This window comes from Hirundo rustica, chromosome 5 (genome assembly GCF_015227805.2).
Source record: "Hirundo rustica isolate bHirRus1 chromosome 5, bHirRus1.pri.v3, whole genome shotgun sequence".
Taxonomy (NCBI): domain Eukaryota; kingdom Metazoa; phylum Chordata; class Aves; order Passeriformes; family Hirundinidae; genus Hirundo; species Hirundo rustica.
The window spans coordinates 68,074,878-68,100,291 of record NC_053454.1 but is presented as its reverse complement, the minus strand read 5'-3'; positions in this window follow the sequence as shown (position 1 = coordinate 68,100,291).

Below are 25,414 nucleotides of genomic sequence, written 5' to 3'. Positions count from 1 at the left end.
TGACTCCTTTCTGTGACAAAACCAAAATCAGACATTTTCTGGAGAAGAAGCATCTTTAATCTACCAGGTGAAACATGAGAGCCGAGAAGTGTGATTCCATAATGAAAGCCTTTTTGTTATTCTCACACTTTTCTGCATGAAATTTTTGCAATGTTTGTTTGTTTAACTTGGATTTGGCTTATATCATTTGAATATCTTCACTAAGCATTTTACTTTCATTGCAATGCAGTTTTATGATAATTAAGAAGGAATTACCATATTTAAACATTTTCTGCATGATTGGCATTAGAGTATTCAGCACAAGGAATTAATTGAATTAAATGTGTCAAATCATCCCATTTTTTTAAACTTCACACAACACCAAGCAGAGAAGTTATTTTGTCTGTATAAATGATGTTCAAAAGCTTAAAGCTGTTCCATTATATGGTGCTTTTTAAAATCTGAGATGGGGTTACTCTTTACTGTATCTCAGACCTGTAATGAGAATTTTTATTGAGATGTTTATATTCTTCTATTGGTTCACAGTGAAACAAAGCTGTGATGCACCTTGCAACGATTTATGAATGCAAGAAGCTTTGTGTAGGTGACTTCAGTTGTCTACCACTACATTAGAGAGATGAAGAGACCTTCCCCAGTCTAAGTACCTAGCAACCCTGTTGCATTCAAGCCCTTAGTGACGCTGCGCTAACACATGATGGCAACCTCACTTCTTTGCCCATTCTGTTTCTTATGCAGTAAAAAAAAAAATCCTCACAGCTCTATTCAGCAAAACCACAGCTTTTGTCTGTCTAACCATCAGCTACCAGACTAATGTAGAAGTGCTGAAAACATAACACAGAGAGTCACGCACACAGGAGAACCACCGTGATTCCTCAAAGGAACCAGTACTGCAAAAATATTCCTGTTTGGTCCACACAGGTTATTAATGTCTGAGTTTAATACTGAAAATCTTTCAAAGGGTGGGTTGCATGATTAAAACAGAGCATCATGAATTTAAATCAAACCCTTGGGGAAAAGTCAAGCTTTTTACTTTCTCAGCTACTTTCTGCCTGTCAGAATGATGTTTCATGTTGTTGATGTCTGTTTCTCCTTGCTGAAGACCCAGCAAGACCATCTACAACACAGTATTTATGTATGTGCTTCTGTGAAGAGGTAAACCAGCTCAAACAGAAGGCAAAGTTCTCCTGACAAAAATCTAGCCACTTCTTTCATTTTTTATTGTAATATTGCACATCTTTTTTACCAAGAAAAGAACACACCTAACATAGAGTGAATAATTTGCAGATGTTTCCTGAGAAGGTTTAAGGATCAGTACTTGTCAGTTCACAACCAAAAACCAAAGGTCTAATTAGGAAATTTCCTACATTTTGAATTTTAGTTTAGCATATCACAGCCATCAATGAATGTTATTCATTCATTGGCAAGTGATAACAGAAGTAAATTTTTTCAGGTTAAATTTATTCATGGAATTTCTATGCAAATAAGGAAAAAAAAAAAAACCAAAAACATTATACTTACCTATTATCAATAGCAGATCAGGGAAAGTTCAAGCAAAAGCTTTTCGTTTAAAACAGTGTAATTTTTTTATCTCAGCGCCTTTCCAAAAGTATGGATAATAATTAAAGCTGGATGACATTAAGCATGCTGGTTAAATCAAAAATCCTATTACATACTTAGGAAAAATTAGCTGTGGAATGACGTAAGAGACAGCCTTCAGCTCTTAACAATCTAGGAGGAGTTTTTGTTCAACCTTTCAGAAAGTCCAAATTATATATAATACTGCTAAACTTCATCCTTCTCATGAATCTTGCAAGGATTGCTCTCAGGAGACTGGTAAGGAAGCAGGGTATTGTGTCTCTTTTTTAATGTTATAGTAGGGACATCCATAGCAAAATAAAATAGATGGCATGACTGCATGAGAAGAAACATAATGAGAAATAATGAAATAACACATTTTAATGCCCTTGTTTCAAATCTGTTAAGAGCAGCAAAAAAGGGGACTGTATTTCTTTTCTACATGAATGTATGTAAGGGTTCAGTATGGTATTGGAATATTTCCTGTGATTTAGCCAGTAAGTAATATTTGCCTTCTAAATGCTGATAACCTGTAATTCTTTCCAAACGCTGCATTTAAGACTAACCATGAGTCTGTCATTTTGTAGGACATAATTTCTCATCCTAAATTACTCTGGCCACCACCTATTCTGGATGCACAGATTTAAGGGGACACAGCCATATATATAAACATAAGCAAGATACACATAAGAAAAAATATTTTACATGTTCAAACTTATTTCTAGAAAGCCATAGGAAGAAAAATATCTTTCTATATACATTATAGAGATTTGGCCAAAGTGAGGATTTAATACATTTAACTAGATTTTTAAATTTAACTTAAAGGCAATGTGAATCAAAATACATGAATAAATAACCTTTTAAATTCTCAAAGGTCCTTTAAGGCTGCCTACCCACAGCACAGTCTTCAGAAGAGGGAGGCTGGGCAGGCATCCTGGCAGATGGTTTCCCTGCAGAAGGGCTCTTACAAGGGAGCAGTGGGTTTCCATGCCCCACGCTGCTGCAGAGCATTATTTCCCTGGAAAGTGTTAATGGCTGCCAGCAAGGAAGCCTCTGCTACATGGGAAATCACGGCCTCTGCAAGCAGATGTACATGCTAGCAGCTCTTTTTTCAGAGGAATTAAGGTCTTTAATAGAGTAAAACAGTTCCAACAATGGAAAGCCATGTGGGGAGGCCCAGGGGATTGATTGGAAACATGAGTCCTGTATTGACAGGAGGGTGAGGTGTTGGTACGTGTAGGCAGAAAACCACCAGGAAGCCAGAAAAACAGATGTAGGCTGGGCCTTGAGAATAGAAATAGACCTCCTGGGTGCAGGAGCAAAGGGAAAAAATAGGTTTAAAAGCCTGCATTAAAAAAACAAAACAAAACAAAACCCTGTTCATTACTATCCATTTCTGCTCTGCTTAGTAAAAGAGGATACAGTCACTCCAAGTGACTAGGGATGTGCCAAAAAAATGCCTGACCAGTATAAGCAGCTTCTCCTTCAGAAAACAAACAAAACACTAAAGCCCAGCTAATAGTTTCAGGGAGCTGAAAACAACAGTTTACAGTGTCCAGCCCACAATAAAAGAATTTATTTCTTCAAAAGTTCAAAGGTCGAGTCAATTTCCCATTGCAAACATCAGCCATAATCTTTTGCTTCAAAAGCCTAAACTACTTCTGTCTCTGTGGCTGGTTCTGTCTGGAGCTGCCTGTTTCCAGAGCCACAAGGACCACAATGATGCTCGTGAGCTTGCTCTGCACCCACAGGGACAAGCACACCAGTCCTTTTCACCTGGCAAGTGTCTCCAAAGCACAGAGGCACTTTGGGATGGGTGGCAGCACCACCCCACCACAAGTCATGTCTCTGATACCAGGAGCTTGGAAGAACTTTCACCAGAGTCATTCTGACAGCAACCTATTCCAATAGGCAGGGTACAGGAGGTACAGACAGCTCTGCATCCCTGCAAGCCTCCAAAACAGAAAATCATAGAATGCCCTTAAGGGCCCCTTAAAGATCATTGCATGAGCAAAGTCTGTCTTGGCCTTGGACAATTCTAGGGATGGGGCACCTACATCTTTTTAGTGCAAAATAAATCAACATAGCTAAGAATGCAGGCACACAAGAGTAGATACCCATTACAGACCGATTAAATTCAACAAGCAGCATCTTCACTCAGGTATGGGGATGCACAGACAGGCTGGTGTCCCACACCTCAGTGTGATCCATAAATTGGACCATTGTCATGAAAGTGGACTGTTCCTAAATCAAGTCCTGCTGTGGGCAGTGACCTAAGGGGAAATTTGCTACGTATGATTTAAGTCTTTGCTGGCAGATTTCTAAAAAGAAACACTTCATAAGAAAGTGTACATCAAATATATGAGGCACTTTTATAAATGCAAGCATGGGCTAAATACTTCATAACAGAAATAAGCTGTGGCAAATCAGACCCTTCAAATCCATGCTGCTATTGAAAACCAATGGGGCCTAATAAGGAATACGTTACTACAATTTTTCCAAGTTATTTACTGCGGATCTAACATGTTGTGTCTCAGTGTACTGCTGTCATATGAAATATTAACAACAGCGTCTACCAATTAAGCACTAAACATATACATTTGTGCTGCATTCATTCACACTTGACATGACCATAATATCTAATATAATGCCAGATTATGAGCTTGATGTTCCAAAGCTTGATTTCTCCCTGGTTAAATTCACTAGGAAGAGGGAGGTAGAGGAAAGAAAAAACACTGGTAAGCTTTCCACTGGATGTACTGTTGACAGCACAAGAACATGTTTATTTTTGTTATTCCATCTGGTGCTCATTATAAGCATCACAGTTTTGGATGAGTTATGGCCAAACTATCTAGCTATCAATAAAACATGGGCTTACTGAATCTCCAGCAACATGAGACATAAATGCAATAATCTCCTGTTTACTGATGGTGTGTTATGCAACATTATTTTTACTCAACCCCAACTATTGGAAAATTAAAACAACTTTGATCACTTTTGGAGGTTCTCAGCTAAGATTTCCATTTGTAACTATCAATTATTTAAAGAACAGTTTTAAAGGGTTCTTAGAGGTTTTTAAAAAAAACCCAGTAATTTAAGCAGCAATGGCAGATGATTATAAGACTTAAGCCTCATATGGAATAAAAAATCTATATAAAATAGTCACATTGCCATCTACTGACAGCTCTTTATGAAAAGGCTTACAGTTTTTACTAACTGCCTGACTATATACTTAATACTCTTTCTCTTGACATAAGAGTAGCACAAAAATTAGGGATGTACAATATATGTTGTTCAGTACATCCCACTGCAATAATCCTACTTCTGTTTGAATCCATTCAGGCTTTCACAGTTACATCCTGCAATTAGACATGTTTATTAATGGCGTTATTGCTCAGTATTTCATAGGAGGTAAAACAGTTTTCAAGAAACTACAGAAGGGTATGTTAATAAATCTGGACTACATGCACAGTACGTAGGGACCTGCTAATAAGATTTCTTTAATAACAGCATTTATTTCATTGCATATAATACTAATCATAATACCAACCACTGGAAACCACAGTTCTTATTATATTACGTGAAAAATGGATTTTGTGTTAAGGACACATAGTACAGACTACAGTGTCATTGATGCACCTGCATATTAAAATATTTTCTCATCCTTATACTGAAATACATTTTGGCCCAAGACTTAATGCCCTAGTTATTAAACCAGCAACACATAACTGCACTTCAAAACTGAATGTAGATCTCATAGCTGTTCTATCTTCCTGCAACCCAGGTCAATGAATCCTAAAAATGGTCTGTAAATGAGGTGATGCAGGGCTCTTCCACAAAAGCAAGTATACCAAGCTTGGATTTCCTGGCTGTAACCCAACCAGTTTGCCAATGCCCTGCACAAACTCAAGGCCTTCCTTAGATTCTCAGTGCTTTATTTCCTGCTAAGAATTTCTGCATGCTCTCTAATCCATGACATAATGGGATTTTTCTTCACCCTCGCCTCTTAATTATAACATTCAAGTTTGAAAGAAGGAAATAAACCAACAAAGTAATCTATCAGGTCTTTTCTCCAGTACTTGTGCCCAGTTTTTCATGCCTCCAAATCTCCCACTCACAGAAGAGTTTCTAAAGCTCTACATTGTCTTTAAGACTTCAGTTTTTGTCATTTCTTACACTTATTTGAACATATTCCAGTGTTTTGTCTTTTCTGAGAAATTTTCGTGGCATACAAAAGAGCCCAGAGAAGGCAGCACCCCATGGAACACCAGGCACTGGAATGTCTTTCTGGGAATCTTTGCATCACTGAATTTCAAATGCCTTCCACAGGCTTGCTGCTTGGCCAAACCAAGGTGCTAGAGAAACCTGTCTCCAGCACAGGTCTCCTGTACCACAAAGTACCTGAGGATGAGGAAGTTAATCCAAGTGCCAAATGGCTCTACAGGAACAGTCCATGTGCTGTCACCTGACCAGTCAGCAAACCCAGTATTTTTTAGGAAACTGAATGTAGTATCAGCTAAAAAGGGGCAATACCTCCCAGATACCCAAGTTAGTTTCAAAGTATAATAAGCAAACAAAGCACATTATAAGCCAGAATGAGAACTTACAGAAACAGGTTCTGACCATCAACTCTTTCTGCACTCTGACTCTGAAAATTAAGTAGTCTAAGAGCCTTTGCAAAGATACAAGAGGAACTCTGTTACATGCTTATGTCCTGTTTCACCACTGGTGAGCAATTCTCAGACCTCAGAGCATCTGGGAATTTTTCTGGATGACATTTCATAGGACTAGTATGAGTTTATGCCACAAATCCTAGAATATCTAAATATCTTGTATCTTTTTCCACATTTACACAACCACTTAAGTCTTTTTAGAGGTATTGAGCCATAGCTAATTACCCCTCACTCACTGTTACAGCTGCAATGACTAAAACAATAAAATGTCAGGACAGAAGGACTGGCATACACACAGCATGAATGCCCAGGCAGGCTACTGCAAGGTAATGCCATGTCTGGCTGAAATTCATTTGGTTTACAGATAAACAACCCAACTGCCAGATTTACCACTCTGCAACTCTCCATTTTGCCTTCTTGTCCAGTGGTTGCTGGCAATAACATCACCCTGAAATGAAGGTCTTGCATTTCAGTGAGTGCAAAGAAACCATGAAAGTTCATCTTGTCTCCTGTTGTAAATGATGTCATTTTTCTAACTAAGTCCTATGCAGAATGAATTAAAATATATTGCACAAGATTTATAAAATTCCCCATTGCTACCCTGCTATAATTTAAGGACAGCTTGAATGGAGATCAATTCTCTAAGGAACAAAATGTCCTTAAATAACAAAACAAAGTCAAAGCTAGCATACGTTTCCAGAATAAGATGCCTGCTACCCTAAAACTCAAAATCAGCATAATTCACAAGTTTCACAAGTTTTCCTTAAATTAAATCATCCTCTCAGCTTTTCTCCTTAAAGAATGAGGATAAGTACTTTTACTGTTGAGGCGCAACAACAAAACAAATAACAACAACAAACACACACACCAAAAAAAAAAAAAAAAAAAAAACCCACAAAAAAACACACAACCCACCACAACCCTTCCAAATTTAAATACAAGTATATTTTTAAGCAAAACTCATGTAATCCTAGTGGGAAAACTAGAAGAGTTTATTTCACTAGAATTGTGACTCAAGAAGCACAGGGAGATAAACTATAAAAACTTTGGACAAGTGTAACATTTCTTCTCTTTAAACAGCTCAAATATGGATTTTGCAATGCGTGTTGAGGAGGTTCTGGTGGGGTGTGGTTGGCTGGATTTTAAACCAGTGTATTGACATAGCTTTTGCAGAAATAAAACAGTTCAAAGAGTGAAAAGTGCTTAGCAAAAAATAAATACTACTTCTAGCATTTGAACAAATTTCCTCAAGCAGAGTCACCTCAGACTTCACCACTCACCATGTTCAGGCTCTGCTCTCGGTGGGAGAAGCTGGGGGGCTGAAGTGGCCGAGCAGTATGCAAGGAACACAACCAATCAATTAATGTTGTTCAGAGGTGGAATTACTTTGTAAAGCAGAGAACACAGAGCAATGATAAATTATTGCTTTAACGTTGTAACAGCATCTACTGCACACAGCCTGTGGGGCTGAGATCCAGCCTTTGATCTACACATCGCTCACGTTGGAAAAGGACAAGGTAATCCAGATAACCTGTAGGATTTGCATGGCTTTGGAGAAGTTAGAAAAATAATACTCTCAAAGAACTCCTGCTTTCATTTTCTTGGGTTTTGGGGTTTTTTTAAGGGTTGCTTTTTTTGCTTTGGCAAATAAGAAGGAAAGAATAAGGAGGAAAATGTCCATCACAGGAGGAACCTCAAGCTGATAAATTTCTGTTTTTCACTGTTTCTGTTTGCCATGGATAAACGCATAAAAATATTTTTACATGCAAGTCATGGCTGAATGAGGAAAGAAAACAGTTAATGATGATAGAAACCAACTTCTGTGACTTTATATGAGAGCACCTCTCTCAGCTATTTAATTTTAGAATAATTTCTGTGTGGTTAAAAAAGCCAGAAAATTCAGTAGTGTCAAAAGTGTCACTTCTGCAGTGCAGAAGGTCATGTCATTCAGTTAAGTATCCTGGGAGAGCCTCTGAATTAAGAGTTTGGTCTTTTAGTACCTGTAACTCATTAGAAACTGATTTAAAAGTCTCAAGGTTTCAAAGCTACCAACAGCAGAAAATAGAAGTCTGGAGAGTGCGTAGGAATGATGCAGCCCTGAGGGACTTGTGCTCCTGCTTCTGAAAAATCGCTTGATTATTGTCCATGCTTAAAATAAAAACTGTGAAAGAACTTTGCAAAATTAAGCCTTAAAGAATAGTTCTCCAAAGATATAATGAAAAGTTTCAAAATGAAAGAAAATGTTTAATTGTGTGCCTTTAGCGCCTGAATCTGCATATTCAAAAGAAACAATACAAAAGAGAGGAAAAATTTTATGTTTTTTTAAAGATATTCACATACACACACAAAAAAGTTACTTGGCTTTCAGACTCATCCATACTACAGTATGAAGGGCCTTTGGCAGTGATCTGAAGGCACAAGAGACAATACAGGGTGTAACTGTCATCATGAATGTCTTATAACACCAGTGGCTAGAACAAAATGCCTTTGAAGGCTGCAATGAGTGACAAGCTGCTTTAAGAAAAGATAGGAAAATCAAAGGGCATTGTCATTGAGCAAATCAAACTTTGTTTTGATTGTTTTCAAGGTCAAGATATTTGCATCATACAAAGGGTTCATTAGCACAGACAAGTATTAACTGTTAAAGGCTCAATTTTTGTTTTGAAGGTCTAAAATAAGAGTTCCACAGAAAAGCAAAATACTGGCCTGGCAAGAGACCTCAGCACAATCTATGCCCTGATCTCTCTGTTACAATAAAACATTGCATATTGAGTAGGTAAAATAATAAAACAAAGTTCTCCTTATAGAAAACATTGTACAAAGATTTTCAAGACCAAATATTTAATCAATTTTAACATGTATTGCATATAATATTTACAATTACTTCAGCATTAATTATTTAGCAGGAAAATCAGCCTTACTTTTTTAATGTAGAAATTAATCCAGCACATATCTATTTTTTTTTTTTTTTTTTTTTTGCTTAACAGCTTAGAAAGTAGTTCCATGCTGAAAAACTTAGTCCTAACATATTTTTATAACCATTTTATGAAAAGTTTAGAGAAAGAGGTGTGATTTTATGACCAAAAAGGTCCTCCAAAAGAATTTACTGTTCTTGTTTGCTCTAAGACACTGCAGAGCAGATAACATTCACCAAGGAATAAGAACAAGGGTTATAAATAACAAATGGGATTCAAAATACAGTCATGGGTTTACTGAATGAGCTACAACACCTTAGTCATAAGAGGGAGAAAATTGTAAACTGATTAAATTCATCATCTTATGTTCACTCCGGTACCCAAGTAGTATCAATCACAATTCACTAAAAATCACAAAAATACATGACATTATGAATTTGTTCTTCAGCAAAGTAGGAAGCATCAAGATTGCAAAGGACCTGTGTATAAATCTAACTTGAGAACACTGAATACCTAACAAATCTAACTTTTAGACAAAGGTCTAATTTTGCATTCCTGCACCTTCTGAGCTGCGTAGTACAACCAGAGCAAATCTGTAACACATAACACATCTGCCAACACAGAAACCATGCATCTTACAGCTTGAGTGTTTGGGAGCACTGATAGTCCTTATGACAAGTTTTTAATGAAATAATGCTATGCCTGTCAGTGGAAAGGAGAAGAAGACTACGTTAGAGTGACACATAAAGGATCATCCTGCCAAACACTGCATCCCAGAACTGGAGGTGGAAAGATGTAAAAGGCAGACAGCATAATGTGCTCATTTGTGGTCTCATCCTGGAGCCAGCCAGAGGAACTGTAACCAGCACCAATTTTCTGCTCAAGGAATTAAAAACACTGGGGCGTGAATAAGTACAGTGTCAAAATATCAAATGATTGCCCACAAATACATATCCTGAAAAGAAAGTGTTTTCGTCCCATTTATTTCTACAAAATTGCCGACAGCTTTGATTTGCACTCCATTTCAAGCCACGCCAAGAAACATGATGCACAACAAATATGAACTACACACGTTTACCATCTTATGCTTCCAGATGTCTCAGTTTCATCTGCTAATTCTGCTCTTTCAAAATAATACTTTTCTAACTTTTCAAAAGTCCATTTCCTTTCCATGCTGTGCTTTGTGGTGGAGAAAAAACACTGCATTTGGAAGGTATGTTTCAGAATTTTTATGGGCTATTTCCAATCAAAAATTCAATCAAATTCAACATTTGCAAGTGTTCAGTAGCAAAAAGATACCAAGTGACAACAGTGGCCTGTTAAAATATGGCAAGTATATTATGATTAATTGCAATTCAGAAAAAACAGGAGTGCCCAATAAATATTTCTGCTGTATACTTCAGAGAAAAGGGTGTATGCCTCAGGATTGATGAAACACTTTCCTGTATTGAGTCAGGAATATGTTAGCTAGCAGCTTTTGAAGTCTGACATTTTAAAAATCAGATCCAGATAACTGAAGGGTTTTAAAAGAACCAGCCAGGCATCTTTCTAGGCTGTCAGTGAGTTCTGTCACACTGGCAGTCTCAGAAGACTGAAGAGTTGCATCAATATGACAGGACAGATATTTACAAAATCACATAGCAATTATCAGAATACAACATTAAGAAAAACAAAAAATTAGCTTCTAAAAGTCCATCCATGCACTGTGGTAATTCCTATTTCCTCAAATCCAAAAATCAAGACCTTGTGACTGGTTATCAGTCAGAAGCAGAGCTTTGAATCAGAATTCAGGTACAAAACACTTGTTCACAAGAATGTATCGAGTTCTTCTTGGTATGCAGTGGAAGTGAACTGAAACAATTACCTCTCACAGCATCAGAACCCTTTCATTCATCCCATTCCAAAGACTCGTTTTGGAAGAACACTGCTTGCATCTGCTCAGGTTAAATGAAAATTCCTTCTCCATTTTCAAGGATTTTCTCTGCTTCCTGGGTGAGATAGTTCAGGCACACAAACATACCCCTTTGTGTATCAATAATCAGCCAAACTTCCTTCACACAGAACATCTGGATTTCTAACTAGCTGCCTTTATTTTGGATGTAAATACTGCATCTCATAGCAACCATAAAATATAGGATGATCATTAACTCTGTCTACTAGATTAACCCAATTTACACGACTATATTCCACTAAAGAGGGACTTTGTGCATAATGGTAAAAATAATGCTCATTGTTTTCAACACATTCTATGTTAGTCTAATCGGCAAGTGTTCCCATACCTGCAATTAAAAAAAAAAAAAAAAAAGGTAACTTCATAAGCAGTGAAGGAGCATGTAAAATTTTATTCCTTGAAATTACTGGCTATGAGTATTTTAAAAGTGATGCGTAGTTAACTAACAGAGCCAAATGACTGCAAAGTTATTTGAATAGAACATGATGGGTAATGCCTAAGCACCATGGGCTCAACCGATTCTTTCCAAAAGAAGACAAGCTAGTGGAGCTAAAGGTTTTCTCTCATCCATTCATTTTGGATTATTTAATCCTGTACCACTCAAACACAAAAGTCTTGCTGTTGTTTTTTGTTGGGATTGTTTGTTTTTGGTTTTTTCTTAAGAACTAGATTCTCTTGTATTAAAGAGTTCATTGCTTCCTGCACTCTGCGTGGGAAAAACCCTGGCTTGAACATTCTGAGATGTTTGCCTTTCTGTCTTATTCTGCTTTCTGAGTAAATCTGAAAATGCACCATCAAAAAAAAAAAAAAAAAAAAAAAACCACAAAAAACCACCCCCACAAAAATAAAAACTAATCCTATGTTTATAACCTGTAAGTTTTCTGGAATACTTAATATCTAAATTATTCATTGAAACAGGACCAAATTTCTGTAGGAGATCACCATGAAAGGCTAAAGATAAGTTCTGACAACCAGTCAAGAACATTCCAGGCAAATCCTGAAAACCTCTATTTTTCAGGTCAGTATAAATTTAGACATTTATCAATAATAACAAATTTCCCATATCTAGCATAATACAGATACAGCTTATATAAATAGGAAATGCTATATGGAACAGATTGAGTATGAGGACAACATGATCACAAAGTTTTTCACAGACTGATGGTTCTCTATGTTTAAACCCATTTATTTTAAATTAGGTTAAATCACATACAACTCTGATACCTTCTGAGGTAGGGCTTGAAGCAAAGAACAGGACTAGAGTGCAGAGTTCACATAAGGATTTTCAAGCATAAATGGCAGCACAGAAAAATAAATATGAGTCAAAAGAGCAAAGTTCAAATACAGTACGTTTGAAAGTGTGAATAAAAGACAAACTACACAATTTTAAAACAAATCTTATATAAATTAAAAAAAAAAAAAAAATAGTTGTCTTTCCTCTAAGTGTTTGGCCTTCTGACCTTCTGTGCATTACAAAATCTGTCTTTAAAGCAATTAGACTTTACCATCCTGGAAAACACAATGGAAAGTGCAATTCCTGCAACTTTCAGGTTCAGCCACAGCATCAATGACACTATGGACTGTGGTGCTCCTCTTCTGAGAATCTCTTGTTTCTGCTGCATTCTGAAACTTATGAAGTTCCCCAACATTAAGAGATATAAAAAAAATGGCACCCTTCTGAGTGTATCTTCAGCTATCCTTACAACTTCCTTTTTGCATGAAAAGGATAACTACCTGCAAGCATTTACTGAGAGGCCAAGGTCAAACATGCTGTAGAAAAGTAGGGAAATGCAAAATAAAACCAAGTTACTAAAACCAGAGATGCCAGTTTCCCCCTTCTGACCGTAGCTCACAAGGAGAGAGAGCCTCCTCTGCCAGGTTAGAGCTGTAACGTGGTGGCGGTGGGAGGTGGGATGCACGCCAAAGCTAATGGTGAGCACGTTCTCTGCATTCCCTTTGAAGCCCTTCTCCATCACTCTTGCCATGTCACCTGTTAGGGCAGACTGAAAAACAGGACCATGATTGTGGCTTCTGCACTTCCAGGTTATCAGTATCAACTTCATACTCTTTTACATGAACAATTTGCATTTAAGGTGCTTTCTCCATGTGTCTCTTTTTCACATCACTTCAAGATTTCTATGTTTAGTGAGTTACTCAAGATCATCTAAGAAAACACAGCTGTCAGCTTAAAAGCCTTCTTACATCCTTTGGGGTGCTCACTACTTAGAACAGAAATAAACAGGTAAAACCCAAATTTCTGACTGCCTTGCATCCTTTAAAAATGCACATATCTTATTTAGTTAAATTTCTCTTGTTTTTTACTACACATAAAAGCATAAACAGGTAAAAGCACTGCATGCCAATACTTCCTGCCCTAAAAGGAAAAAACATTTTTGAAAAGTAAATGCCCTCACACATGCAGTCAGTGCTCACACTTCAAACACTGTTTTTAAATTTTTCTACTGGGAGGTGAGAGCAGAGAGAAAAAGAACTCAGCTAGACACTACTGTTACACTGAAAAAGAAAATTGTCATAGCAAGGGAATTTTAGATGCCAAAAGAGTAACAGCAATTTTTTAAAAAGCCCTACAAATACGTTGGGAGAAAACAGCAGCTTATGGGCCATCTTTTGGAAGCTATTGAAACACAAACCATGCTGAGCTCAATGTTTCAACGAACATGCATGAAACAGACTCTGACAGTTTTCTGGTTTTAGTGCAATTATAAACAAGCATATTCCTGCATTCCTTCTCTGGGCAAATTGCGCTACAACTGCAGGAGCAGCAATTGAATATCCCTGGATACACAGTCAGCAGATGTTAAAATATAGAAAAAAAAATCATACCACTGGAGAATGCAACCAAATGTTTTAGATATCCAAACCTACATGCAGATGGTAAAATGTAGCAGCAACAGGTATTAGATGTCAAGATCTACTGTAGAGCCAGCCCTCAGCTTCTGGATATTACTATTCATGCAAAGGCAAGAAGCACACTGTAAAAATGCTCAGGCAAAGCAAGGTTCACTACAAAGATGATGGATTTCTCTGATGTTTTTTTCCTACCCAAAGTTATCTTGCTGGTCTTCTATATCTGGCTGTGAAGAGACACCCTTTGCTTTTTGATTAGTTTTCTTTCAGACAGTAGTGTTTTAAAGAGAACCCCAGCTTACTGGTGCATTATTGAGCTTCCCAGCTGACAGAGGAGATCTATTCTGAACCCAGAAAACTTGTTATTGTAACACTCTGTCAAAAAAACTTCATGTGTTAAAGGCAGAGTCGATACATATCAGGGAAACATCCATGAGTAGCTGACTGATGTTGGTCTACAAATATTATCAAGGAGCAAGAAACAGCCTCCACCCATCAGAATTAAACCAAAGTTCACAAAAGTTGCCCGTTTTACTGGGATATTTTCTTCATATTGTTCTGACAGGAAGTGAAGAGCCATCAGCCTGATCTAAAAGTGTCCAGTAAATAACACTTTCCTTTAGTGAACACTTAACTTATTCAGCAGAGAGCAAAAGTCATCAAAGCCAATCTTGCTGCCATTTGCAGTGAGCTCAACAGGCAACATTTGGCTGATCCAAATGCTGAACTGTGCTGGGCTGAATGCTACCTCTTCACATCCTGAATGGAGGAAAACAACCAAGTTTCCATAAAGGTTGTTGACAGATTTCCAGCAACATTTGTCTACAAGCATTTCTTCCCAAATACTTTACATCTATGAATGTAGGGATGAATCATAAGAAGTGGCACGTTACATCACTGGAGTGCTCTTTAGGCTGCTCAAGAAAAAACAGTAAGTGACACGGCCCAGTATGAGAGAGCAATGTTAGAGAGAATGAAATAAATACAAAAAAGTCATTAAAACCATAGAACAAATATAAAACAATAGTTCTGAAACATTAAATAAATCCCTACTTTATATTTTTGTTCCCTCTTTAGAGTTTGAAACTCAGGGAGGGTTTATGGCTTTCTGTCACTTCGACAGTAATGCTGCAAGGAGCAACAGCTCTTTGTTTCTGTCCCAACAACCTACAACTCTCCTTCCAAAAACAACTATTCTGCAACATGAACAGTGACCTCCAGTGGCAACAGACTCATTTATTCTAGCTAAGTATCAGATCCTAGATGCTAGAAATGTCTGAATAGCACTTTGAATGAGCAATGACTAAGACTCTCACAGATTTGAATAGCTAGTTCCAGATATAGTGACAAGGATAGGTTCAGGATTAACACTGGGATGAGTTCACTTTGATTGTGTATCTTTTCTTTCTTTTGGAGGGGGAAAAGGAGGAGGTGTTCAATGCTTTTATTTGTTTGCCTCATAATTTCAAGATCCAGGTTGGAGAGTCTCCGTTCATAATATTATGTCAGTGACCCAAAAATATATAGTCTACCCTGCAGTGAAGAAAAAAAAAAAAAATCCAAACTCATTATTTAGAAAAATAAATAATTTAATTTTTAATAGTTTTATAGATAAGGCAAATCTGTTACTTCTATAATTTCTTCCTTGCACTTCACCAATGTAACAAAAGTTACTTTCTGAAAATAACTAAATGTGCCCCACTCTTCTCCTCAAAATTTACTGTTGGCAAGTGGGAGACTGCTGGTGTGCTGAGAGCAAGCAGCATTGTTCCAGTCATCTTGCACTTTCTTATCTGCACATATCGGATCCCTCATGCACCACTTAGACTGTTGGATATTTTGGCTGCAGCTGTCTTCCTTTTCTTCTTTGACATTTATCACCTTAATTCCTGAGCAAACATCCAGACTGCATTTCATTAGGAGAGGAGTAAGCCAGCTGAGTGACCACCAGGAAGGAGCACTGATCCTAAACCCTTCAGTCTCCCCCTTCCTTTAATTAACAGCAGTTGTAACACTAGATTCCTTCATGAGCCAAAAACATCTGAGGAGCACAACAGAAAAGCTCTACTCAGCAAAGAAAACTGCAAACAGATACAGCTCAGCAAAGGACCAAATTGGTGCCAGTGCTGGCACAAGAGAGGAGCTGTGCACAGGGAAGTCATCAACAAATTTGTTTAGAGGATTGGGAAGGGAAATATTATTTCCTTAAACACACATGTCAGTGACTTGATTTTGGGCATGACTATGGAAAAAGCTGCATCATGAGTGGCAAGCTGTGACTAAGGTTAGAAATTAAGAACAAAAACTTTTTCTGTATAGGATGTTTATGTATCTACTCAAGAGAAAAACTTTCCTGGATTGCTGCACAGCCTATAATTCCCTTGTCTTTTCTCTCATATTACCTACTTACAAATTTTAGAGCTAGTTCTCACCTCTTTCTATTACTTGCATGGAAAGCTTTACTCACCCAAAACATGACAAATCTGGCAAAGCTGATTTCCTTAAGCTTTAGTTAATAACTGCTTTTAATTATTTCCACACCAACAGCTGCACATCAACATTTAATGGCTTATTTAATGATCACTCTGCTTCCTAAGAATGTTTTGAGGGATTTTTCTAAGTCAGATTTACACATAGACACTTTCTTGCAGCAAAGTTTGAAAACCTGTAGAACAAACTCATTGTATCAGAGTTTCTAGCTGGTCAACATTCCCCAAATCCCTGGTCATTTTATAGGAAAGTAAACACAAAATAGTTCTTCCCTGTAAATGAAGAGCATAATGAAAATTATTCCCACTGCAACCGTGTTGAAATTTAGAGTGGATTTGATATGCTGGTACATTAAACATGGCAACTAATGAAATAAATATGAACAAATGTCAGCTTCGAACAGTCACAAAAATAGCTAGAATTAATATCTTGAAAATCATTAGCAGAAAAATAAGTAATATAAATGCACACTGTTATTAACCATTTTTTTGTAACGGATCTATCAATGTTATTAAGGGATTTTGTTCCAATAATAATATTTCATAAGAATTGGAAAACAAAATTGATGAGGACATTAGTTTTCTAATTTATGATTTTTCACTTGAATAAACAAAGTTTTTAATTTTATCCTTTTAGTTAGAACAAAAGCATTCAAGAAAATGGGTGCTTTTTACAGCAAAGCAGAACTTTTGTGAATTTGCTGAAAGCTGTCTGTGATTAATTTGGTACACAAACTTGGAGGGAAACACAGACAGCTAGAAAAATATGAATGGTTTTTCAAGTACAGAGAGCAAACCAGAGGCATGTACCATTAAGATACTGAAATGGTGAAAGCTTTGTGATATGTCTGATTCACCACAGAAGGAGGTGAAGTCTCCAAACACTTGAGCATAATCAAGTAAAGAAGCAAGCAAGCAGTAGAATTTGATATTTACAACTTCTCATACACCCTCACTTCCTACTAGAAGAATATTTGAAGAGTCTTGTTTTATAAATGCACACTTCAGAAAACTACTGCAACCATAGAAACTGAGCCTTTCTGTGCAATCTATTTTATCTTCAACATTACAGCTCATAAAAGAGAGAAGAATAGTATCAGCACAGAAAACTTACTTCATTTGCAAAAACTATTCTTCCAGTCAACAGATTTGGTAGTGATTCCATATTTAGGGTAAAAGCTTTTCCCGTGGGAGTTATTTTAATATTTTCATTGTTTTAGGGAGATGGAGGTTATTATTCTAACAAAATTTGATGCATCTTTCTTGCTCTCAACTGTCCTCATCATGATGAAACTTGAACATGGATTTAGAAGATTTTCTTTGCCATTAACAAAATCAAGAAGATAGTGTTTATAGTCTTCCTTTGAACTCTTGACTTAAATACATGCATAAATAGATATACATTTATATATGTGAGAATTTGATGGTTTTGATCTACACTCCTGACACATTGATCCCACTTTACTTTGAAGATCATTTAAAAAAGAAATGTCTTACATATGCTCCAGTGCCATCATTTGCATAGGAGATCCAGAGCTTCTAGTAAAATGTAAGTCATTCTACCACAAAGGGAGACAATTGTTTTAAATTGATTCACACTTTAACACAAAATTACAGCAATCGATGTTCATAGAGTCCCTAAGATGCTTTTTTTTCTTTTTTTTTCTTTTAATGTGGAATCCATCACATCTGATAATTCATCGTTTTCCAAAAAAATTTTAAGAGGTAAGCCAAGCAGCAATCATGATACAGGAGCAAATAGTTTAATTCTTCCCAAATATTTACTCAATATTGAGATACTTTCACATACCAAACAACACATCTATGTATCTGTTCAGATCTTCTCCAGTGCCCAAGTCCAAATGAAAGATTACTTACATATTTTTGTTTGCTCTTTCAAAAGGTGCAGTGTTCAATAAGCTGCAGCCCTAAGAATTGCAACGACTGTTTCTAAAAAGCCAACAAGCAAGCACAGCCTCCAACCACTGCAGCAAGCTTCCAAAAATGCAATGCACATGTTAAATAGCTGCTTTCTGATTAAATGGACCTTGCTTGCCACTGCTGTGAGCTGAGTGCTAAAACTAGATTTGATATGTGATCAGCATAAAGTAATTATGATTTCATATTCATGAAAACAATTCTGTTTCAAAAAAAGAATTGTTGAGTTGCTGTCCTTTGCCTCTAAATACTTACTCCCTACAATGAGAAGTAGTACACAAGAAGAAGTAAAAAGAATCTAAATAACCTTGTAATTGTATGAAAAAATAAACCTGAAGTCAGATCACTGAGATTTGGTCTCGAATGCCCCCAGAGGACAGGCAACTGTTGGTAGGGTGGGGGAAAACTTGATTCCAAGAACCATTTTACATGAGAGTCAACTTTACCTCACAGCTTCCAAGGCTGTGTTGCAGGGAAACTATAACATCCTCCCTTGCCATGTGCTGAGCCTTTACTATTTTCCTAGGGTGACTTTTTGATGCTTGTATCACAAATTGTCTGTTCTGTTTGTGCTGTATATTGAGTTCTGTGCCTTTAAGACTGGTTCTAAGAGCAAGGAGAAGCATGGAGTTTGTTTTGAGAAAACTGCCCGACTCCTACACATTCTTCTTCAGACGGGGTGTTCGGCGGAGGCTTGGAGAGACTGCAGAACAGAGATTTTTTTTTTCTTTTAGTTAGTTTCAGCTAGCTAGGGCAGAGAAGTTCCCTGGACTGTTTTTTTTTTTTTCTTTTTTCTTGAAACTGTTTAAACCTGCTCTGGACTGAAAAGCCAGGGGAGCACTGGGGGCTGCACCTGCGGCCCACCGGGGCCTGGACCTCGGCATTTTCCAGCAGCGCCGGAGGGACTGGGACTGAGGAGAGACACTGAGAGAGAGTAGAGCTACATCCATGGCAAGAACTTTCTCAATTTGCTATCTCACTCCAGAAGGAGAGGTTTTATTGTTTCATATTATTCTTTCTTTATACTTGCATGCACTTTGTTTGTTAAGTAAAATAGTTTTTTCCACTTTTCTCCAAAAAAGTTTTTTTACCAGACCGGTTAGAAAGAAAGACCACTTAAGTTTACTTCCCAAAGAGATCCTATTCAAGAGTTTTCTCCCAAATTTATCCCTAAACCAAGACAACTATGTGTTCCTAAAACTTAGACTCCAACAAGGAAAAACACTGACTAATTGCTTTATTGAAATTTCACTTTTGTAAGACAGCTTCCCTCATATTTTGCACGAAGACTTTGCAAGGAAAACCATATTCTTTATGAAATTATCTGTGATATATAATACCATTTGATATTATATAATAATATATTTGCTTAGACTATTTCTGTCTTCTTTTTTAATGTCCCTATTTCCCTTCCATTTTTATCCAGCTAAACAAAATTCCCAATTTGCACACAGAAAACTTATCTCAGACATAGAATCATTTTTTTGTTCTCAAAAATTAAATGTGGAAGAATCTTCTCTGTATTATCCACTGTACTAACAGCAAAGAAGTAAAGACAAACATGTAGCAAGCCTGTTTTCTCAGAGCATGTGCCTGAGCAGTCCTGAAGAGAGCAGCATCAGATCCTTTGCAGCCACTGAGAACCATGAAGCAATCATAACTCAGTAACTGCACAGCATCCCTGAGCACAGATCAGCTCAATCTTTTTCATTTCAGGCTACCTATGCTATGAAACATGTAATTGGTTATGCCTTTCGCATTATTTCTGATCAGGCTCAGATTTGCATTGGAAACAAAATCTATTTGCCACTTCAGTTGCTTAGCTCTAAGTCAATGTACAGGGCTGAGAGGGCAGAAAAAAAACATAATAAATGGTGTCAAGTCCAGATTTTATCAAAAGAAACTGAATAACTTACGAGCCCAGTCAAGCCTATTGAGTTATGAACTAGCTCTTCCTCCTAGAGTAAAGTAAAATTCTTACTGCATACAAAAAGCGCAGTGAACACACTTTATTAATGTTGCAGGGAAGTGCAGAAGTAATGAAGGTAGAGCTAAGGCAAATATATAACCCAAAGCCTCTCTGGTGGATTGTTTGCTAAACCTTGTAATATTATTCACTGGTATTTGAATGTTGCATTTTCTGCCTGTGTATGCAGAAGGCTCAATAAAAAACAGAAGTTGCTGGGATATGGCAAAATAAGAGCTGTGTGATGACAGAAAAAAACCTACTGTCAACAAGGAAAATGTCCTAAGAGCAATGACAATTTTCTGCTGCATTTTCCAATAAGCAATCTCATCCCAAATCAGGTATAGATATTTTAGCTAGCATTTGGGAAAAAGGCAGAGAGCATAAGGTAAGAAAAACTATGTAAATGGGAAAATTATAAAGTTTAGATAACATGGGAGCTGGCATTTACTCTGCTGTAGATATTCATGGTTTCAGAAATATACACTTAACTATAATAATAGATATTTACATTAAACAGAGGAACACACCGTTGAAATTACTACCAGAGAGCAAGGCCAAAATCCCTAAATGGGATAAGCATGATCGTGTGAGATAGGACTGTGAACAGAGAAATTTGGCTGTATTATTCTGAAGTCATAAGAAGACTACAGGCAAAACTTCACCCCCCTGGTTACAAACTTCTCAGTCATTTCAGTAGGTCTAGAATTCTGTATGAGGAAGACAACTTTTGCCATAACTGAAATACATGGACTCAGTGATAGACAGAATAAGCATAAACCTTATTACTTGTCAACCATAAAAAGTCTGACCTATAAACAAAAAAAAAATTATTCAAACACTTTTTTTTTTTTTTCTACAATGACTAGATATATCTACCACCATGTCATGCATGAATAACAAAATACATTAAAGTGACTAGTTAATAAACGTAAAAGTGAAAAGTAGAATTTCTGGTTTGGATCCACCGACAGACAAGGCTAGAACTAATCCCATACTTTAAATAATCAACACAGTAAGGTCCTGGAACTCACGGGACAAGATTTCTAGCCTAGTTTTTGAGGATAGCTCTTGAGAAAAACATGATAGACTAACTAATGGGACTCAAATACAGAAAGATCATGATGCCTATTCAAACTGACCAACAGAAAACAAGTTAATCTGGAGATCAGTTATTTGAAAATAACTGATCAAGAATGCATATTAACTAAAAACATAAAGCAGAATGAAAAGTCAACCTCTATTACATAACTGCAGAACATGCTTAAAAGGACTTTTGCAATTGTAATAAATAAAAAAATAAATTAATTCTGCATATAGAATAAAACCCAAGGAAGCCTCAGTAGGAAATAATGTTACAGAAACCATCTTACAGAAAATGTTGGCCTTTAAGGAATTGAAAGTTTTCTGGATTAAGGTAAATATGAATGCCTATAAAAGATGGGAGGACTAACCTAAAATGGAAATTAAGAGAACCAAAGAAATTTGGAGGAGCATGTCATAAAAGCTTTCAAACAGAGTAAAATTCTGAAAATACATCAGAGGAAGCCAAGAAGGGATGCAGAGGATAAACAAAGGTGTTAAACTTTAGGAGGCAAGCACAAGCAAGAGGGCAGAAAAGTTGGAAACCAGTTCATTCACCATAGAGGAATGTGTTCAGGGAAAAGAGTCCAAGCGATAGTTACACATGTTCACCTCAGAAATGGGAGTCAAAGCTCAGGAGAGAGATCTAAGTCACCCTTGCCAAATTATTCTCTCCAGATATACCAACATGCAGAATGGGCCAAAACCAAGCGAGACTTCAAGCATTATTAGAAGTGCAGTGAAGAATGAGACAAAGGGATGATGTCCCCACAAATGTCATTGAGATTTCTGTGCTGGTCAGTCAGTTCAGAAGAATGTAGTTGAGCTGGGGAAAGTAAAGAGGAGGTAATGATAATGTTCAAAGACTTGGAGCAGCTTCCTTAGGAGAAGAGAGTGAAAAGGCAGGAGAGAAGTCCCAAAGCAGAGAGAAAGATTTACCAAATCAAGTAAGAAATTTGCAGAACTACATTTCCTCATTTCCTTGCAACACCTCAACTGGGAGGTAATTGGTGAAACTAAAAGCAGATTCATTTTAAAAAGATCAAGAAAGTATTTCTTCCCACAGTGGATCCTAAAATCAAGGAGTTGTTTTGTTGGCTCTTGCTCTCTACAGATTGTAAGACTCAATGAGGGTCACAGTGTTTGACTCAGCAGATGGAGGCTCAGCACAATCAAACAAAGGGAACTGGGTAGAAATTCAGGTGCCCGGACAGTCACACACTTCTCACAACTGGAACAGCACAGATAAGATCTCAGTTTTGGCAAAGAGGCAAGCACTGCCTAGAACTTGCTCTTATAACTGGTCTGAGGAAGGAAATCTGTAAATGAAGTCTAAGAATATGTCCTTATTGCAAACATACTTGAGATTTTTCATCAGCCTAAGGTCTTGCTTATTTCACACATTAAGAAGATCCCTTCCCAGAAACAGCTAGCTAGTTTGGGAAGTAGCCTACAATTGTGTTGTCTGCTCTCTGAGGAAAAATACTGCTGTGCATTCAATGCCACGATAATCTAGGAATGCAAAGCCTACTCTCTATCAATTATTTAGGTCACTCCTTTTTGACTCTGAAATTGCTCATGACTCATGAAGAGCCATTTCCTCACTCCTGTGAGCTCATACACATTTATGTTAACCATACTTATATCAATCACATCAGGCATTCCTCAGAGCTGGACTAAAGGAAGCTGAGATATTCCTCAAAAAGAACCAGATGTACCATCTACAGGAAAAAGATATAATTATCACAGTAAAGAAGAATGTCAATTCAATCAGTTTCTATTCAGGCATTGCTCAGAAAAAATTCAGTCTTAGCAAGTCAACTCTAGGAAGTGCTGAGGAATAAGAGATTACACTCTAATAAGACACTTTTCTGTTCTCAGGTGACCCATTAGTCATTCCTCCCAAGTAAAGATTCCATATTTAACTATTTTGAAAAGATCCAAGCAGGAATTTCTTCATCGTTTTCATCGTGATAGCATTTTGTGTACATTAGCACCACAACTTCAGACCTGGCCTAAAATGGATGTTACTTCATTTCCTCTCACCAGCTCCCAGTTGACATCAGTTTTCTTTTTTCCTTACAGCCACAATTAGGACAAGGAATCAAAAATGTCCCAAGGAGCTGTTTTTCAACCACTACACAGCCATTACCACCATATATTGCATTATCAATAAAAGAGTCCAGCAATAACTGCTATTTCTGAAGGAGAACCAAACAAGCCCTCTTTATAGGACAGCCAGCAGCAAGATGACTTTTCTAATAGGCAACAAATTGCCACTCTGATTGGAGCCAGCTGCCTAGTGAAAAATTGGAATTGTGCATTGATATTTTGGAGCACTTGCTTTTGTGAAACATCGTCTGGGTGCAGCACTATTTATATGCAGCCCTTCTGCATGCTGTATTCCAGATGAAGTGACAGCCACCATCTTAAAGCAGCTGCAAATTCATCTCTGCCATTGAATCATATAAATCAGGGTATTTTTTCTGAATTCATTTTGGTTTAATTAGGACAGGGAAAAAGCACAGTCCAGAATAAGAGGTATGCTAGCCTACCATCGTACATGGCAGTCTTCAGAAAAACTCAGTCAGCTCTTGTATTTCAACTGCCTTATACCGAATTTGCAGTGGCAGAAAAATGTACCCCTTCTGAGCTCTCCCACCCTGAGATTCCTACAGCCTGATAAGGGGAGCTAGGGTGGGGGGAAGGAAAGCAGAGCAGAAAGGACAACTAGCCACTAAGGAAGGGCCACTGTCCATGCTGGAAGGCTCTTTTCCCAGGTCTGCTATTGCTTGCCCCAGTTACACCTTCCTCAGGGGCCACCCCCTTCCCCACAGGTGCCTAAAGAGTTTTCAGGTTTGAAAGGAAAGGAACAAGACATGCCCAGTTTGACTGACTCTCCTCAAGCCCCTACAAAAGGAGATTCTTCTCTCCATTGTCAGTGCAATACTGGTAGGTGCACAGCTTCCTTCCTGCCTGGAGCTTCTCCATCCATTCCTGCCACAAGGAGACTGGGTTTGCTCCATCCCTACACAGTCTGATAGAGATGCCTCATCCTGCAGCAGCCTCTCATCCAGCAGGCAAGAACAAACTGCCATCTGGCAGCAACTGCAGCTTCTGTTCTTCACAAGGGAGGCAAAAACCAGAAGCAGTACACAGATACCTTTTTCTCTTGAGCACTTTCTGATACTTGCTTTTTTTTGGTCCCTAGTAGACACATATTGAAATTTGGTTTGTGATGTAGGTGCTTTTCATCGCTTTCTGAATAAATAAAATGAAAATAAAATTTAAAATAAATTCAATGCTTTGGGTGTGTTCATAGTAAGAATTCCTAGTTTCAGCAGACTTCTTGTATCTGAGGACAAAACCAAGGATATCATTAAGGTTCCAGTCAGGTGCAAGAGTTAAGGCCACAAGACTAGAGATGAACAAAATGCTCTCTGAAATATGAACATAGTCTCTTAACCACAGCAAAACATCTTTTCTCCTGAAATAGCTTTCTTTCAAATAACACGATATGTAGACGTATGTCAGTGACATTACAGGCTTAAATCAAGTTGAAAAGATAAGATAGCCTGAAGAAGTTACACTGGTTTAGTAACTGGTGAGGGTCAAAGGAGTTACAGATGTGCTGCTGGCTTTCTGTGCTTATGGCTCTTGTTTGCCAGAAGAAGACAACTTCTGGCAAACCACTCACTTTTAATAAATTTCATTTAACAGAACAACTGTTCTCAAAAAAGGTGGCCAAAAAGCGGGTTGTCTGCTTACATTACTATTTTAGCATGCATGAGTCAGTTGCATGAACTTATAGCTTTGCAGAAGGAAAATATTTCTTGATCTAGAAAACTTAGCTATAGTGTTCAGGACCAGACCTTGAGCCCCTGCATATCTGAATATCTGCAAGTAGCCCACAGACCTAATTTCAACCTTTAATTTCAAAAAAAAAAATCAGGATA